General features: G+C 40.5%; 1 protein-coding gene across 4 annotated transcripts in view; it reads left to right on the forward strand.

Annotated features, from left to right (window-relative positions):
* The window catches only part of DIP2C (disco interacting protein 2 homolog C), a 521,839-nt gene that overhangs the window by 134,416 nt on the left and 374,311 nt on the right, over nt 1-13,112 (forward strand). The gene's annotated exons all lie outside the window — the stretch shown is intronic.

The following is a 13,112-nucleotide window of genomic DNA, read 5'->3' on the forward strand; positions in this document are numbered from 1 at the left end:
TGTGATTGGCTGTGAAGTCATTCTCAAGATTTACTCTTGAAGAGAAAATAAGTCTGTTTCCTGTGGCTTAGATGGCGATTAACAGGGGCGATCTCACTGACTATGGAAAGCACTCTGTCATTTTGTATTTATATTGTTGATACTGTGTCTCGTCCCCTATTCCATAGGAAAGTGTTGACATCTTATTTTATTATTGTAAGTACTTGATGCCAAAGAGATAAGGTAATTTTACGAACTCAAGATTTTTGCAAGTATGTAAATTTTCCATTTTAACATTAGTTTAACTTCACAGTAGCTCAAATGCATTTCTCTATAACTCTTCTAGCACAGCCCCTTTTGAATTCTCTGTCGTTTCTAGCATGTGACTCGACTCTAGAGAGCTTGAATCTAAACAAGCATTTCCAATGGCTTTTATCAGAGTGTGATATAATATAAAGCTATCAGCTGATGATTGGGGCTCTTAATCGCCTGCAGGACACTTCGTCAGAATGTTTCAGATAACAGCAGTTGTTAAAAATTGAAAGTCAAAATTATACTGGGTCTTAAAGTTATTATCTTCTAGTCATATCTCCTGACCATCTTAATTTGTGCATATAATCATATTGTGATTTTAATTAATAGCTTTTTAGTCGTTTTTGAATTTCATTCTGCTTGTTGGGGTTTTCATAGACAAGGATGGTAGGAGACTCAGGCTGTCTGGCTTTCGGATTCATGCTCTTAACCCTGCTCATAAACATACCCTCCCTGCTCCGTGACCACCCCCCCCCCCAATCTGTTGTGTCTTTTTCTTACTTCAAGGTAGTATGGCTGTACCTTGTGAAATAAGGACCAGACTTACTGTTAATGGATGAGACCTTATTATTCTTTGAGATACAATATGTTCTCTATAATTGGTATTGCTGGAACATAAAACAATAGGTCTGTATAAAGGTAAGAATGTGTGCACTTTCCAAAAACCATGTTTTTTCACAGTAGGAATTTTACTTGTAAATAGTTGTTTACTAAACATTATGTCAACAGTAACTGTTTATTTCTGGGATTCAGTTTTAGCTCCCCTTTAGAGACACACAAGCAGAGGAACTGCAAATTTTAGAGGAGGGTTTGCTGAGTTTAACACCAGTGACTGAATTCATGATGACAGTCTGAGATTGGCTTGTTTATCAGGAGTTTGCTTGGACACGATTCACCATAAATTTACAATTCATTGTAAAGCTGGCCTAGCTTGGACCTCAATGAATGCAATGTAGTTCTCAAGTAGCAAAAGAGATCCATTGATGAGGGTCTTTGGTTTATAAGGCAGCCTTCTAATAAGAGCAAGAACATAGAATTGGGTCTAGGCAGGTTCCGGGATGACCCATTCTGAATAAAGAGTTCATTATCATGACTGCAGTTTAATTTTTGTGGTCTCGGCTTCATGGCTTTAATAAATACTTTCACTCTAATCTCATGCCAGTTTAGATCAATTTGAAAGAAAATTCAGTTGTAACAACATAATACAGTAACCAGATTCTTATTTCTCAGACTTTGCAGAAACTTCCTTTCTGTGCATTCACGTTTTCTGTTAAAAGAAGCTTAATGAAATCTATTTTTTTTCCATCCACAGACATTTTGAGAATTAATTAGTTAGCAACTTGGAAACAAAATGAAGAGGGAACTGAAGATAGGACCTCTGCAAGGGTGGATGGCTGTGGTGACTGTTACTGTACAGATGTGTGTATGAAGGGAGGGCAGGGAGGGACCTTTACAGTGCAGATGTGCGTATGAACGGAGGGCAGGGACCTGTGCTTCAATACTAGAGTCATCTCTATCATCACTTTCTTATGTTTAATTTTATTGTCCTTACCTCTTTTGAGGGCATAACTACCTTGAAGCCTTTTAGAACACCTGCCATTTTGTGATCAGAAGTCTGGTAGCCTTTCTACAAAGATGAAGTATATTCCACGCTGTTTGTACGTGCTCAGAGTCCAGTTCGTGTTGAGGTTGCTCAACCTCGTGTTGAGGTTGCTCTCTGAGGCGCAGATGACAGGCCTGAATAATTGTGGGATTTATCGTTTGAGCAGCTCTTATTTCACTTTTTGCTTCACCGTACATCATACCTGTGCACATATGCTGTGTGTTCCAGGTTGAGTTTCTTGGCAGGGACTGTTTCCTTTGTGTGTGTTTAGATAATACATTGGGAGAAAGGAGATTCTTAATAAATAGGTGTATTAATGAAATGCTCGCATGAATAATCATATGACCCTTTTAGAGGTTAAAGACTAAAGCATGAAAATTGCTTGAAAGTCAACTATTTGTGATCCAGCACTACTTGAGAACTACCATTTCAGAAAAATTCTCGTAAGCTCACTATCAAGTCAGTCCAAATTCACAGTAATGTTTTAGGACAGAGTAGAACTGCCCCATAGGGTCTACGGCTGGAAATCTTTATGGAGCAGACTGCCACATCTTTTTATCAAAGAACATGTTTTGGGGTTCCAACTGCCAATCTTAAAGTTATCAGCCAACCACTGTCACCAGGGTTTCTTCAGAAGATTCTATCATCTTATAAAAGTGCAGTTTTGTAGGCTCCTATCTAGCTGTGGTCACGGTGGGATTTTTTATATCTATGCCATACTATACCATAAATGATCATTTTATTAGCTTTTGAGAAATGATTGCAGATCTTTTCATGATATTTTACAGTGTGTTGTTGATTTTGATGCGTAAGGTAGCCCCCTATAATGGAATAGAACTGCCCCAGAGTGTATCCTCCCTGTAATCTTTACAGAAGTAGATAGCTGTGATAGTTAAATAATTTCATGTCAACTTGATGTAAAAGTGTAGGGGTGAAGTCTAGCCTGTCAATCAGGTCACAGTCTGATGATGCCTCCTGGTGGGTGTGACCTTCTCATAAGGAGGGTCCTGGGAACCTCCTCTCTCTCTCTCCACCCACCCACCCACCCTCCCTCCCTCCCTTCCATTCCTTTCCTCCTTCTCCCCCTTCAACTTCATGCTGGTGAGCCATGTGGAGGCCTGCGCAAGCACTGGGATGTGGCCACTCCCATTGGATCCACAAGAGTTTGCATCTACCGGCCTGTGATCTTCCTGCATTCTGCATCATTGCATGTGGCTGCGTGAGTCTGAAGAGGGATTAATGGACTAGTATTGGATTTATGGGCTTAATCTCTACTAGGCTGGGATCTTTTCTTCTTATATAATTCTTGATACATATATAGCTCTCTCTCTCACATAGATGACTGTCACTGAATTTGTTTTTCTAGTCAACCTGGCCTAACACTGTAGCCAAGTCTTTCACCTATGGAGTTGTTGGGTGAGTTTGAGCCACTAATTTTTTGATTAACAGCCCTGAACTTGATCGTTGTGCTAGCAGGCCTCTTTATATTGGACACCAGTACACATTTATTTTCTAAAACTCATGATAGCCCTGAGGGGATAGCTTTTATTTCTTAAGAGTATCTGTCATGAGCTGGTCAAAACCCATTCAGAATTATGAGGTATATATTATAAAGAAAGCAGTCATTAGACCAAATTCTGCTCTGAACACAAGCAGGCCCCAAACAACCCTGCAAGCCTTTTCCTTCTAGTAGAAGAATGTTGCTCAGGTAACTGTGCATCAAGATAGATTAAAACTGGAGAGTCTTTGCTCTAAAATTCGAAACTGGAATGACTTCAATTGCCCCATTAAAAAAAAGTACATGTTAACTGATATGCTGTTGGTGTGCCTATTCCAGCACCTGTCACTTCATTTGTCTGACATTTTGATTCTAGAAAGAATTATTAAAAGACGTTTTATGAAACAAAACAGAGGTAGACGTGTCTTGATTATTTCTTTGCTTCCACGATTCAAGAAAGCACTTTATTGTTGCCTTTTCTGGTTCTTATGCACATCAGGCATTGTTACAGGTGACGCACCCGCCACCCTCCTTTTTTCTTCTGGCAAAAGTTTTATTTTTATTTCTCATCATGACATTAAGTGCGGATGAGGAATGTGGTTGGAGACTTGAGTTTTCCTCCTTGCCTTTGTTAGTTGCTAGGTGACCCACACCAATTATGCCATCCACTAGCAATTTAAATTTGTAATAGGTCTCTCTCATTCCACCTTCTTAACATCTTGTTCTAAACAGAAAGAAACACCCTATCCTTTGAAAAGATAACTGCTAGATGGAATCATTTGACTTGGCCTTCTTCCACTTGGGTGTTTTGACCCATCAGTCAACCTGGGCTATTAGAGAAACAATCTTTTCTGTCTTTCAAACCACTCACCCTTCCCACCAGAAGCTGTATTGCTTTTTAGAGGATTGAAAATGTAACTTAACTCATCTTCAGTTTGAAGTTACATTAAATTTTAATGTTTAAATTGGTAGATGTATTTTAATGGCCTTTATTTGATTTATCTCTTGATTGATCACTGTGCCCCTCCTCCACAGTAGGCAATGAGACATTTCAGGGGAGAAAGCTAGACATGATAACCTCCATTCCTGATCATTAAAGTGAATTCTGAGAAAACCTGGCACCATTGTTATAGTTACACTTGTCAATAAAATATGACATAGTTGGGGAAAAACATCGGCCCAAAGAAAGGAGAGTAGATGTTGAATGCCATGTCTGCTTGTGAGTGACTTTCCCATAGCCCTCCTCGTTCCTGTCCTCAGTCTCTAGGAAGAGGGTTCTTCTTCGTGCTTCATTTAGTATCCAGCGTATGTATCTGCTGGCTATTTGTGTCCAAAAGTCACAGCCTTGGAAAACGAGGGCAGCTCTACTCTGAAACACATGGAGTTCCAGGGGTCCAAATCCATTTGACGATGGCTGGTTGGGTTGCATTATATAGCTGTTAAAGTTCTGAACACATCGTACTACTGCCACCCTAAGTCTCTGCACTTAAAATTGGCAGGGATTCCCCCTGCCCTCCCTCCCACCCTGCTCCCCGCCCCGATCTTTATATATCTACAGCAAACATAAGCTGGCCTAGCACTTACTGTGTGCATGGGTGCAGGGGAGTAGGAATGGGTTAGTAGATGCTTCTTGAATGACATACATATCTAGGTGGGGAGGCAGTCATGAGCACATTCATGTGGAAATAAACCACAAGACTCTTCCTGCTTCTGTCCCCAGACCCTATAAACCTTAGACTGGACACTGGACTTTCCAGAGTCATCGAGAATGAACCTTAAACTGACTCATTTTCATCCTGACCTACTTTCAGCCATTCCAATTTTACTGCCTCATAACCCCACACATGTTTAGCATATTCATGGAGACGTAAGTCTTCAGCCATGTGGGGTGTGTGTGCCCGTGTTCAGGGTAGATTTTGCACCCAGGGTGGGTAGAACCAGTAGGCAAACACGAGCCTGATCTTGAGCATTGTGTGTGCCAGGAATTAGCAGAAACCTTGGTGAAGATTTAAGACTTCTGATAGTCATGAAGTAGAAGACTTCTTCCCGAGAAACAAAAGCCGATACTTGGGTTATATTAGCTTGATTTTTTTCTATTATTTGGCTTTGCTAGGTGTTCTAATAACCTATTTGAATGTAAAAGTAAAACTTGTGTAAAACAACATAGATAGATAGATAGATAGATAGATAGATAGATAGATAGATAGATAGATGCACACATACACCTACTTGCTCTATTGTTTAAGAATTTGTACAGGGCACAGTAGGAGTGTGTTTCTATTCTGATTTCTAGGGCCTCACCTAAAAAGCCTGGAAAAAGCTTGAGTTGATTTTTTTTTTTAAACCGAGGGATACATCCATTATATCAGCACATTTGTACATATGTTGCCATCATCCTTTTCAAAACATTTTCTTTCTACTTGAGCCCTTGGTAACAGCTCCTCATTGTTTCCCACCCTTCCATTTGTCCCTCTGTCATGAACCCTTGATAATTTATAAATTATTTCTTTCATATCTTACACCAACCACTGTCACCCTTTACCCACTTTTCTGTTCTTAGTCCCTCTTGGTGGGGTGTTACATGTCTATCATTGGTGATCAGTTCCCTTTCTCCCCGCCCACCCTCCCCCTACCTTCATGGTATCATTACTCCCATTATTCCTGAGGGGTTTATCTGTCCTGGATTCTGTGTGTTGAAAGCTCTGATCTGTACCAGTGTACATGCTCTGGTCTAGCCGAATTTGTAAGATAGAAGTGGGGTCATGATAGTGAGGAGGAGGAAGCTTTGAAGAACTAGAGGAAGGCTGTATGTTTCATCGTTGCTATACTGCACCCTGACTGGCTCGTCCTTTCCTTGTGATGTCCAGTTCTCTACAGATGGGCTTTGGGTCACCACTCTGTGCGCCCCACCATTTGCATTGATAATGATTGTTTGTTCTCTCTCTTCTGATACCTGATCCCATCTCATGATCACCCAGGCTGGTGTTCTTCTTCTATGTGGACTTGGGTTGCTTCCCAGCTAGGTGGCCACTTGTTTACCTTCAAGCCTTTAAGATCCTGGATGCTATATCTTTTGGTAGCTGGGCACCAACAGCTTTCTTCAACACATTGGCTTATGCACCCATTTTTGTCTTCAGATATCATGTTGGGAAGGTGAGCATCATGCCAGGTTATTAGACCAAAGTATTCTTGCATCAAGGGAGTACTTGAGTAGAGGTCAAATATATGTCTGCTACCTTAATATTTAACATATAATACATGTACATAGATCTATGTTCCTATCCTTATATATAAATATAATTTACATATGTAAGTGACTGTAATGTATTTATACCTCTATAAATGTTCTTTGCCTCCTAGTTCTTTCTTCTATTTCCTTTTACTTTCCTCTTGTCCCACTATCAAGTTTGACATTCATTCAGCTTTCATTAATTCCTCTTGGCTACATTGCACTTGATCAAGCTCCACCAGGCATCTACGCCCTCCTCGCCATCGATTTTAGATCACTTGTTGATCCCTTGTTCCTGGGTTTGTTGGCTAACCCCTTTCTTTCCCCCACTTCCTCCTCTCCCAGGTCACCCCACCCCCCAACGTCGATTCTGTTGTTTTCTCCTCAGGATTGTTTAGCCTGCCTATCTTATATAGATAGACATGAAAAAAAGAAGAAGAAAGCCTATAAATAGTTCCAGGTCTGTCTTTTGACCTTTATGAATATTTTCTGATCAAGTCTGATGAGGTGCCAAGCCCTGCTCTGAAGTCTATCTTTGGGATTTCTTGGGGACTTTATTGTTTTGCTCCCCTTGCTGCTCGGTGGCACACACCCTTAGTGTTTTGGCCCATGTGATGGGGTCAGGTCTGCATAATTCCAGCCCTGTGTCTCCAATGTTGTTCCCCGTAGCGCTATGGGTCAGTGAGGGAGTCGGTGTCTCATGGTGGGGCCGGCCCTATACTCCTCTCTGTGAATTTGCTGCTCCGAGCAGGAATATCGCCCTCAGGGCTTGGTGAACCAGGATGCTGTCCACCCACTTCTTCCCTCTTAGTTTGCACTAAGGATGTGTTTTAACTTCTGAGGACTGAATTATATGGTGGCTTCTTTACTCATGACCAGAATGACGTGAAGGCTGGCCTTGGATGATTGTCTGCTGTGGGCTTGCCTCTCTGTGGCTTCTCCATAAAGCTTGGACTTTCTTAAAATGTAGCTTCTTTAGTAGAAAAGTTCTGCTACGTGGTGTCTCAGGCCCCCAACAGCAAGTGTTCTGGAACATAAGATGGAAGCTGCCTGGCCTTTTATGGTCTGGCTTTGGAAGTTACTTAGGATCAACACACCTGCCATTCTCCATTAATCAAAACCTCCATAAACTAGCCCTGAATTAAGGGGCAGAGGAATGTGGTGTTAAAGAATTATTGGCTATGTGTTAAAACAGCTCCATTAGGCCTCTTATTTTTGCCTAATAAATGCCATATTTCTAATCTCAAAATTAAGGAAAACTAAACCAAAATTCATGCAGTCTTTGACCATTTTTATTACTGTGACCAAGAATAGTGGGCCCAGGGAAGGCAGCATTTGCTCTCCTATCAAGGACCTATAGAGGAATTGTCTAAAAAGCCTGATAAAGGGTTCTTTAATTGTATATGGGAATGTGTTTTTATTTGACTTTTCATTCACCATGGAAGCTGGGTCTACATTTTGTGAGCTTATGCGGGGACTTCAAAAAGTTTGTGGAAAATTGGAAGTAAAAGATAATGGAGATTTTTTCCCCCCCAGAAGTTTTTGATCCTCCCTCATGTGTTAACCTGAAGCTTGTTGTCTGATGGAAAGGTTTCTGTTCAGGGAAAAGGTAACCTCAGAAGCTTAGGGTTTTATGGCTCTTTGGTATTTAGCCTAGCAATCTGATGCTACCATAATTTTTTTAAATGCCTATAAAAAAGTACTCAGATATTCTTCGAACTAGTTTTACCATCCTGTTGATTCATCATCAGTGAGTTGAATGAGTTTGGCAGGTGTCCATTCCTACCTTTTGTTTGAGCAGCAGATTTAAATTTTTAAATTGTACTTACATAAGTAGCATGTGTAAGTATTTGGAAACTGGCTTTTCTATCCCTACCACTCTGAAATACGCCTCTGTTTATACAGGTGCTTGGCAGATGAGGGGCGTATGTTAAAGGGTGTGATTGTCAAGTAAAGCCTGAAAGCAGCTGAGGATCTAACATCTTCATGCTAATTCTCAGGCATAGCTGCTTCCGCCATATCTTGTGACCAATGGGTTTTCAACCCTACTGTTGCTAACTTTAGTTGGTCTCCCATTGACATTGGATGTGAGCTTAGGAATCTTTGGGAATCAAGTGAGGTAGTGTGTCAGAAAGTGCTTTAGAAGCAGTAATAACACCATAGTTACTAGTAAGAATACGGTTCATTCCCAGCCCTACATATTTGAAATCCTTGTATGTTCCTGGGTAATAAGTTGGGTATTAAAAAAAATCTTTAGACATTTTTTTCTTGAAGGGAAGAGTCAATCTACAAAATAGTAGAAAGTATTTGATAACCATACGAGACTATCTGACTAAGACTTTGTATCTAGTATATAGAAGGTTAATAAAGTATTGCTTAAAGGGTTCCAGTTCATACATGTATGATTTATGTCAAACAAGATGTGTGTTAAAACATGCCTTGCAATCCAATTGCTGCGTGGCTGCAGACAAGTTCTCTCAGTAGGGCCCCATCTGTCAAAAAGGATTCTGTTCTTGGCTTCTTAGGGAACTGACTGGACCAGTTAAAGTCAAGACAGAGAAGCTAACTCAAGGTTAGAGAGACTGTTGGGATGCTCATGGGTTAATCTTCATAAGCTTCACAAAGGATACAGGGAAATCACAGGGGCTAACTAGGAACATTCAGAATTTTCATAATTCAGAACATTGATAAAGTGCTGGTGAGGAAAGGGACAGGAAAGTTGTGGGTTTCTTTTCCCTGTATAATGACAATAAAGCTGATTGTTATTTGAGAGTAGCATCATCAGTCCTGTTGCGAATTTCAATGGGAAAACTTAGCCCACCTGCCCTGTATCCCTGATATGACCGTTTAGCATTTTTTTCTTCAAGCGCAGAGTATTGAAAATACATGACTTGGTTTCCTCAAGGATGCCCAAACTGACTTTTTGATGAATGTGTAAATCAGATTGCAGGGAAACTGAGATGGCCATACCACCATCAGAAATGTACACACACAGAGGATATGTAAAAAATCAATAGCTTTGATATCCTTGGTAAATGTTTCTATGATGTTGCATCAGTACATTTTTTACTTAGTGTTTCAACTCATTTTAAAATTCCATTCATTAAGGATTGCTTGTAAAACATAATGCTAGGTGCTAAAGAGAAGAAAATACGAAGCCTTCAGTAAACTGTACAAGAGTGTCTTGGAGAATAACATAGACATACACATCGTTTCTATAACAATATAGCAACATATGACATGTTAAATGGTATTGTTTGTCAGAGGGCCAGGGTTGACTGAGTTACAGGGGTTCAGAAATCCCTGTGAACAGTATTTAGGAAAGAGCCTGTCCTTATCATACTTAGGATTGAAAGGGGCTACTTAATATTTACATTTTAAATGACCTAGATTTGTCTTAATTGAAAACATATTCCTATAGCTTAACTAGCAGGATTCAGAAGAAAAGCTTGGTGATCTGACCTGCTTCATGAATGTACATCCTTGAAACTCTGCACAAGAGATCTGCTCTGCTCACCGAGGTCTCCATGAGCCAGAGTAGATTCTGGCAGCAGCCCAGCCCTTTCTGCAACAGAGAAGGAATCGAGGAGCTCTGGTTGTGTTGTAAGTTCAGCATTGGGTTGTTAGCAGCAAGGTCATTGTTCAAACCCAGCAGCTACTCCACAGGAAAATTAGGAGGATGTGTCCATGTCTATAAAGATGTCTGATCTCAGAAACCCTATGTAGGCTTAACCATGAGGAGCTGGAATTGATTTGATGGATGTGGATTTTGGATTAGAGGAGTAACCTGGCATAGTTCATTCTCTCTCTCTCTCTCTCTCTCTCTCTCTCTCTCTCTCTCTCTCTCTCTCTCTCTCTCTCACACACACACACACACACACACACACACACACACACACACACACACACCACCATCACCCTCTAATGGATTTGTAAAACTAGTACTTATTAGTCATGTACGGAAAATATTATGAGAATGAAATGTACTTTTGGGGTAAGAAGTATTCTAACTCCCCAACCCCTTCCTTGAAAATGCTATGATCACTATTAAGATCTCCTGCTGTAGCATAATGGATAGGAACTTGTCTTGGTGCATGTTGCTTTCACCAGGAGAGCCAAAGGACAGTCTCTCACTACAAACCTCTTTCTGAAGATTCTAAGGTGTGCTCATTTCCTCCACGTTATGTTCAACTGGAAAGCTGAAAGAGGAAGAAGTAATTACTACTGTGTGGACCTGAGGTTCTTAACTTGGCATGTTGAAGGAGGGAGTGCAAGGTTGTTAATGAGCTCTCTACCCGGTGTCTGGGCACAGGTACCCCCTAGGGGCGCGATTAGTGGTTTCCAGGTACTTCTCTCTGTTTCTGAATCACCCGGGTCGCATTTAGAGCTGTTGGTTTCTTAGATTCAAGCCGTTTATTGAGGAACCAGAATTTGTTGGTTTGGATTTTAAAGTAGCTAAGACACATGTTGGAAGTGATTCAAGACGTTCTGGTAAATAATAAGTTGCCTACGGAGAGCATCAATTCATGCCAGACTGGCTTCAATGAATACCTGTTTAATTTGTTAGAAAGTTCTCTTACTTTTGGGAGAATGATCACCCTCTCCTATGTGTAATCACTATATTGGCTCAGAAAGGCACAGCAGGAACACGTCTACTCTAAATCTCACCACTATCAACACTGTGGGACAGCGGGGAGCTTCAGCTTTCTTATTTGGGGAGGCTGTGGTTTCAAACTGCTGACCTTTCAGATCATAACCCCACGAGTACCTGCTATGCCACCAGGATTCCGTTGTTGTTTCTTTTCAGTTAAGAAAATGTAGTTAAGAAAATTCTTTACACTTCTTGAGAATCAAAGGAAAACCTGTGCTGGTGTGTGCCTCATTGGTTATGTTTAGCTTTGATGGGACGATCTTAGCAGGTGGAAGAAAGGACATTGGAAAGGGGGAACTGATTACAAGGATCGACATGCTACCTCCGCCCTGGCGGACGGACAACAGAAAAGTGGGTGAAGGGAGACGTCGGACAGGGCAAGACATGACAAAATAATAATTTATAAATTATCAAGGGTTCATGAGGGAATGGGGAATGGGGAGCGGGGGTGGGGGGAAAATGAGGACCTGATGCCAGGGGCTTAAGTGGAGAGCAAATGTTTTGAGAATAATGAGGGCAATGAATGTACAAGTGTGCCTTACACAACTGATGTCTGTATGGCTTATGTTAAGAGTAGTATGAGCCCCTGATGAAATGATTAAAAAATATATATGATCAGGTAGCTTGATCCTCTTAAAGTTCTCACCTGGCATTTGAATTTTCAGTCACATTCATTGTGCTGCTTCTTATGATTAAAAGGGGATGCAGTGGTTTTTTTGCATCACCCAAATTTAAAAAAAGAAAAGAGAAAGGACATTGTCATCTCACCTCTTTTAGAAGCCATTTCCCCATAGAACTTGTTAAATAAAGCTTGAAAATATCTTTACAGTGTAGTGAAAAAAATGAAAAGACAGAGCATCATTTTTGGGAAGCAATAGCGATGAAGCTGGAATATAGGACCAGACTCCTGGTTCTGCCACTTAATGTGGGGAAAACTGGTGTACGGTAGTGTGCTTTTTCTAAGCCTAGGTTCACCAGTTATCCTGTTGGCATCAGCTCTTTGGAAACACCAAGTGTGGCCGAGGAGAACGGTGCTCCTCAGTAGCTGATCTTTTTTAGACAGGTTGCTAGACTTCTTCTGAGCTGATTCCTGAATGCACTCTAACCTCTAACCTATTTGTGTACAAAGAACTCAGGTCTGTTTATTTACATGTAAAGTGGGTATGATTGTAACAGTTATCTGTTGTGAGAATCAGATGACATAATACATGTAAAGTTCTTGGCCCAGTTCACAATCTTCAGTACTTTCCACTACTGCCACCCCTCTTCCATGCACATCCCTGATAGATGTGCTGTTTTGATTTTTAGGATTAGAAAAATAAAACTAAAATTTCAACATATGAATGTTTTGAGGTGTCTCTGGTGTTTAACTTGGTGGAAATTGTACTAGCAAAAATGTTGGTGCTAATAAATGACATTTCTGAATTTAAACATTCTGTTAGGTAACAGAGCCCTTATGAAGTTCCAGAACTGCTGGAAACATCTCTTAAAGACATTCTGAAAACACACACAAAATTAATTTGAGTTTAACAGAAAGTATTTTTTCATTTTTTTTCATCCAAAGATGACCAGTGATGAATCTGGAAAGTTGCATTTATTCAAAGGAAAAATAATAGCATACAACAATATTGTTTTCTTGAGAGTTTGTGTGTGCATGTGTGTGCGTATGTGTGTGAGAGATTTCCACTTGAAACTGCTCATGAGAACAGGCATGTTTCTGGAAAAGATGCTTTGGTGATTTAAATTATCCAGGTCAAAAACTAGGCAAACCTTGGTGCTAACTAATTAAGCAGTAAGCCACTAACTGAAAAGTCATCAGTTTGAACTCACCAGCTGGTCA

This window comes from Tenrec ecaudatus, chromosome 5 (assembly GCF_050624435.1).
Source record: "Tenrec ecaudatus isolate mTenEca1 chromosome 5, mTenEca1.hap1, whole genome shotgun sequence".
In the NCBI taxonomy this organism is placed as follows: domain Eukaryota; kingdom Metazoa; phylum Chordata; class Mammalia; order Afrosoricida; family Tenrecidae; genus Tenrec; species Tenrec ecaudatus.